Genomic DNA, 6910 nt, shown 5'->3' on the forward strand with positions numbered 1-6910 from the left:
GCATCCACCCCCACCCCGCCTTTACATGGAGCACACCTCTCTGTGGGGCTGGCTGGGGGCAGCACGGTGCACTTCACCGGGGTCACAATTTATAGCAGCGGCTGGTTGACTCCTGCAGCTTCCCCCGTGGCCTGGACATTCCAGGAGGGCAGAACAGCGTCTGCATTGTCCTGATTTCCGCAGAGCTTGGCACACTACCTGGCTCAAGTAGACCCCACTCGGAGAGGGAGGGATGTGGCAGCAAGGAGCAAGCGCAGGGACACCCGCACTGCCAGTGGGGCGCTCACAGGCTCCCGCAGGAATAACCTGTGGGGAACCACGCCTGGCCAATAACACAACCTTGACCCCGATGAGTAAGTTAAAAATAACTGCTGTCTGTTTTCAGGGTCTTACTCATAAAGGAGCAGAATACCTTGCATCTGTATAGCATTTTAGCCCTTTTAAAGTTCATGCGTGTAAATGGGTCTGGTCTGATATTTACGATAATCCTGAGCAGTGGTAGGAGATAAGGGTCTCTGGTCAGTCAGCTGCCACCACACCAGTGGAGGACAGAATCCTCCCAGGTCCCTGCAAAGAGTCTTGAGGATCTGACCCGCCAAGGAAATGCAGCCTGCTTGGGACGTCTTTCATCTTATCTCTCTGCCAAGGAGGGACGGATCACCAGCTGCCACAGCTTAGGAAAAACAGCCCTAACAAATATGCTCAACAACAGAGCAGAATGGAGCATCCAAAAATTAACCCTTACATTTCTGTTCAATTCGTTTTTGACAAAGGTCATGAAATGGGGTATATATCTTTTTAACAAAAGGTGCTGGGATGATTGGATTTCCACATAGAAAACAATGAGGTTGGACCCTTACCTCACACCATATACAAAATTAGACTAAAAAATGGATCTTATTTCACAGGAGAGTTAAAACCACAAAACTCTTGAGGCCAGGGTTGGGGCACAGTAAGTTAAGCTGCAATTTAGTAAGCCTGCACCCCATATCAGCACCAGCTGGAGTTCCTGCTACTCTGCTTCTGATCCAGCTCCTACTAATGCATCCTGGGAGGCAGCAGGGGATGGCTCAAGTGCTTTGGGCCTCGCTACCCATGTGGGAGTAGTCCCTGAATCCTGGCTTCGGACTGGCTCAGACTGGGTTGTCACAGGCATTTGGGGAATGAAGAGGTTGGAAGACCTCTCTCCCTATCTCTCCATCTCACTCTGTCACTCTGCCTTTAAGTAAAAAAAAAAAAAAAAATTAAAAAATAAATCTTTAGGGGCTAGCATAGTGGCACAGTGGGTTATACCACTGCTTACAATGCCAGCATCCCATATCAGAGTGCCAGTTTGAGTCCTGGCACCTCTACCTGGGGAGGCAACAAATGATAGCCTAAGTGCTTGGGTTCCTGCAACCCATGTGGGAGACCAGAATGGAGTTCCAGGCTCCTGGCTTTGGCCTGGCCCAGCCCAGTGGCTGGTAGATCTTTCTATATGTGTGAGTCTCTCTCTGTCACTCTGCCTCTCAAATAAGTAAATAACTTTTTTTTTTATTTTTTTATTTTTGACAGGCAGAGTGGACAGTGAGAGAGAGAGAGACAGAGAGAAAGGTCTTCCTTTTGCCGTTGGTTCACCCTCCAATGGCCGCCGCGGTAGCGCGCTGCGGCCGGCGCACCGCACTGTTCCGATGGCAGGAGCCAGGGGCTTATCCTGGTCTCCCATGGGGTGCAGAGCCCAAACACTTGGGCCATCCTCCACTGCACTCCCTGGCCACAGCAGAGAGCTGGCCTGGAAGAGGGGCAACCGGGACAGGATCGGTGCCCCGACCGGGACTAGAACCCCGTGTGCCGGCGCCGCAAGGCGGAGGATTAGCCTGTTGAGCCACGGCGCCGGCCTAGTAAATAACTTTTTAAAAAAATAATCTTTAAAAAGATAGTAAAAATAAAAACAACACACAGTAACAAATACTGGTGGAGATATGAAGAAACTGGAATCCACATACATTGCTGGTGAGATTGTAAAGTGATGCAGCCCCTTTGAAAAACAGATAGACAGTTTCTCAAATGGTAAATGCAGAGTTGCCATGTGACCCTAGAATTCCACTCTTAGGTGTGTCCCCAAGGGAATTGAAAACATGTACACACAGAACCTCATACAGGGATGTTTGTAGCAGTATAATATTACTCATAATAGCCCCAAATTGGACACGACCCAGATGTCCATCAACTGATGAATGCATAAACAGCAGGTGGGGTATTCATGCAATGAACACCTTTCCAGTCTTGACCTGGAAGGCAGTGCTCACACATGCTGCAACATGGATGAACCTGGGAACATTATAGTAAGTGGACAAAGTCAGTCATGAAAGAGTCACATTATGTATGAATCCATTTGTATAACATATCCCAAATAAACCAATCCCTAGAGACAGACAGTAGAGCAGGACCTGGGGGAGGGACACTGTGGCCTGACTACCAACGGGTATGGGGTTTCTTTGAAGAGTGATAAGAATGTTCTAGAAGTAGTAGAGGAGGTTGCACAACTCTGTGAATATACAAAGGTACTTCAAAACATTGGTGGAAAATGAATTCAAGGATGCTTATTTTGGTGCAAAGATTTTTTGAAACCCATGCACAGGTTTTTTTTTTTTATTATACACATTTTCTGTGATTTTTTAAAAAAATATTTATTTATTTGTAAGGCAGAGTGACAGAGAGGTAGAGAAAGAGAGAGAGAGAGAGAGAGAGACAGAGGTCTTCCACCCGCTGGTTCACTCCCCAAATGGCTGCAACAGCTGGAGTTGCGTGGATCTGAAGCCAGGAGCCAGGAGCTTCTTTTGGGTCTCCCATGCGGGTGCAAAGGCCCAAGGAGTTGGGCCATAGCAGAGAGCTGGATCGAAAGAGGAGCAGCCAGGACTAGAACCAGTGCCCATATGGGTTGCCGGCGCTGCGGGGCAGGGCCTTAACGCGCAGCACCACAGCACTGACCCCATGAATTGTATCTCAATAAAGCTGTTCCTAAAAAAAAAAAAAAAGCCCAAATGTTTAATTCCATCATGTTCTAGTCATCAAGAAATCTGTTTATCGATTGGCTTTTGGAGGAGCTATGCTTCTGTCACCCAGGGCCCACATGCGGCCCTTTGCTTTGCCAGAACCTACCTGGTCCTCAAAGCCCGGCTCAGGTCCTGCGTCTGCCAGGAAACAGCCCTACTCTTCCCAACCCGTGCTGACCTCTCCTTTCTGCACTTAACTTCCTTCTCATGTGGGCACCAAAGCCAAGTGTGGGGGAAACAGCAGTGGATTAGCAGTGCCATTGTTTTTAAACTTATTTATTTGAAAGACGGGGGGGGGGGGGGGAGAGGGAGAGAGAGAAATCAATCTTCCATCTGTGGTTCACCCACCAAATGCTTACAACAGCTAGGGTTGAGCCAGGGAAAAGCCAGGAGCCAGGAACTCAGTCCAGGTCTCCCATGGCTCCCAAGTCCGTACAGGGACATGAGTACTTCAGCCGTCACCTGCTGCTTCCTAGGGCACACGTCAGCAGGAAGCTGGAATCTGATGTGGAACTGGAACTGGAGCCCAGACATTTGGCTATGGAGTGCCAGTGTCTCAAGTGCCATCTTTTTTTTTTTTTTTTAAGATTTATTTCTTATTATTTATTTATTTTTAAAGATTTATTTATTTATTTGAAAGGCAGAGTTACAGAGAGGCAGAGAGAGATCTTCTATCTACTGGTTCACTCCCCAATTGGCCGCAATGGCTGGAGCTGCACTGATTTGAAGCCAGGAGCCGGGAGCTTCTTCCGGGTCTCCCATGCAGGTGCAGAGACCCAAGGACTTGGGCCATCCTCCACTGCCTTCCCAGGCCATAGCAGAGAGCTGGATAGGAAGTGGAGCAGCCCAGACTTGAACTGGCGCCCATATGGGATGCTGGCACCATGGGCGGCAGCTTTACCCGCTGCGCCACAGCGCTGGTCCCCATTTCTTTATTTTAAAGGCAGAGTTACAGAGAGAGAGGCAGAGAGAGGGAGAGACAGAGTGAGATCTTCCATCCCTAAATTGCCGCAACAGTCAGGGATGGGCCAGACTGAAGCCAGAAGCCAAGGGTGCGGGACTTGGGCCATCTTTTGCTGCTCTCTCAGGCACATTAGCAGGAACAGGAAATGGAGCAGCCGGGGCTTGAACCAGTGCTCACGTGGGATGCTGCATCATGGGTGGCATCTAAACTGCTGTGCCAAACGCCTGCCCTGGTGCCAGGGAGATTGAGGTCACGCCTGGAAGCCTTATGACCTAAGCAAAATAACCTTCCTGAGCGTCAGTTCTCATGTGTACAAGGCTGACAGCATTTCCATCCGTCCTCCCTTCCGGGCTGGTGGGTAGAAGACAGATCCTTTAGACTGGCTGGCTGGTCAGTGAAGTGCCACAAAACCCAAGCTATTATTCATATACATTACATAATATGTATTATATAATACTACATGCAAAGCACTGGGCTGAGAGAGAAGTATAAGATTATTGCTTTTAGTATGAACATTGGAGTGAAAAAATTAGCTCTCAAAGCTCAGGGTTTAAGGCTGGCATGCCTAGCAGGTGCTAAGGGGGGAAGATGGCACACGCTGTCTGAAGGGGACAGGAGGAAGGCAGGGAGGGCTCAGCCTCCGAGGACTCCCAGGAAATGGAAATGACCCGGATGCCAGCAGACATGGGTGAGCACGTTTAAACAACCGGCCCTAGCGCTGTCGGTGGATTTTCTGGGGTGGTGGAAATGTCTATCCAAAATAAATAGAATGAGAGCTAGCCACATAAATAATTCTGTAGTTCCTAGTGGCTCTCTAGAAAAAGTAAAAAGAGGGGCCTGCATAATGGCAGAGTGGGTGAAGCCACTGGCTGCAGTGCCAGCATCCCACATGAGTGCCGGGTTGAGTCCCCCCTCCTCTTCGGATCCAGCTTCCTGCCGATGCGCCTGACAAAGCAGTGGAGGTTGGCCACGTGCTTGGGCCCCTGTAGGAGACCCAGGTGAAGCTCCTGACTTTTTCCCAGGCCATTGTGGCCATCTGGGGAATGAACAGTGGATAGAAGGTCTATATCTCTCCCTCTCACTGCAACTGCCTTCCAAATAAATACATACATACAAGTAAATTTTTAAAAAACTAAAAAGAAACAAGTAACATTTTAACATTTTATTTAACCCAATATATCCAAAATAGTATAATTTCAACATTTAATCAATGTCAACATTATTATTTTGATATTATTTAGCATTTCTGGTGCGCTAAGTATTACAGTCTGATGTGTGTTTCACACATCTCAGTTCCAGTGCTAATTTTCGGTATCGTAAAATGTGCTACCAAGCAATAAAGTTGTGTTTAATGGGGGAACATTTTACACGGCTTCCATTTTTAAATTTATATTCATTTAAGTTAACTAAAATTAGAGGCGGATTTTTGTTTTGTTTTGTTTTGTTTTTGTTTTTGTTTTTGTTTTTTGACAGGCAGAGTGGACAGTGAGAGAGAGAGACAGAGAGAAAGGTCTTCCTTTGCCGTTGGTTCACCCTCCAATGGCCGCCACGGCCGGCACGCTGCAGCTGGCGCACCGCGCTGATCCGAAGCCAGGAGCCAGGTGCTTCTCCTGGTCTCCCATGGGGTGCAGGGCCCAAGTACTTGGGCCATCCTCCACTGCACTCCCAGGCCATAGCAGAGAGCTGGACTGGAAGAGGGGCAACTGGGACAGGATCGGTGCCCCGACCGGGACTAGAACCCGGTGTGCCGGCGCCACAAGGCGGAGGATTAGCCTAGTGAGCCGCGGCGCTGGCCAATGCGGATGTTTTACACAGAGATGCCGCCTGGGCCACCCGCATCCCATAGCACAACCCGGATTCAAGTCCCGGCTACTTGGCTTCTGATCCAGCTTCCCGCCCACGTGCACCCTGGGAGGTAGCAGGTGATGGCTCAAGTACTGGGTCCCTGCCTCCCACGTGGGAGACCCAATTGAGTCCCAGCCTCCTGATTTCAGCCCTGAGCCTGCTCCCTGGTTCTTGCAGGCATTTGGGGAATGAACCAGAGAATGAGAGCTTGCTCGCTCGCTCTCTGTCTCTCTGCCTTTCAAATAAATAAAAACAAATTCAAAAATGTTTTAATTAAGTAAAATTATAATTCCGCCCCTCCGCGGCACTGGCCGTTTCACAGGCTCCGAGGCCGGGCGCTGGCCGGGCACCGTGGAGGAGGGTTGCCAGACTCCAGCTGGACACAGGCTCCTGGCCCAGGCCTCCAGGCCAGACTTCTCTGGGCTCTCAGTTCTGGCCCAGCGGCCTCTCTGGTGGGCAGGAGACGACCTGTCTGCGGTCTGGGGGATGATGTGGGTGACTGCCATGAAAGCCCCTGGGCCCTGGAGGTCACCTGTCCAGCCGAACGGGCCGTCCTGGCTTTGCAGAGTAAGCCTCACCCAACCCAACTGCCTCCAGCTGGGATCCTGGGCCCCAGAGCACTTTGAGGGAGCCCTGGAGGCTCTGATAACTATTTTCAATTAAAATATCTCCCCGAAATCATACCTTCACCCCAGGGGTCTCCGACAGGTGCACCATGGAGTTTTGTTCTATGAAGGCACCTGTCGGGTCCACCTAACCAGAGGCTATGCTGCGCTAATGAATTTGGAGGTCCAGGACGCACACGCCCTGCACACGGGGACCCAGAGCTGAGCTGACCAGAGCCCGGCTCCCTGCACCCACAGTTTAGGGGTGGTCGAGGGGGCTCGGAGAGAAGGGAGCTGGGCGCCGCAGGCCCGGCAGACAGCCGGGCAGGAGCCTCTCCTTCTTGCGGGGCGGGCGGACGAAGCTGCACCTGCGCTGTGCTGTGCGGAGGCAGCCGGCAGCAGGGGAGCCTGGGCCCTGGAACCTGGACCCCGCATTCTGCCGGTGGAACCGTGAGGCCCTG

The sequence above is a fragment of the Lepus europaeus genome, chromosome 18, assembly GCF_033115175.1.
Source record: "Lepus europaeus isolate LE1 chromosome 18, mLepTim1.pri, whole genome shotgun sequence".
In the NCBI taxonomy this organism is placed as follows: domain Eukaryota; kingdom Metazoa; phylum Chordata; class Mammalia; order Lagomorpha; family Leporidae; genus Lepus; species Lepus europaeus.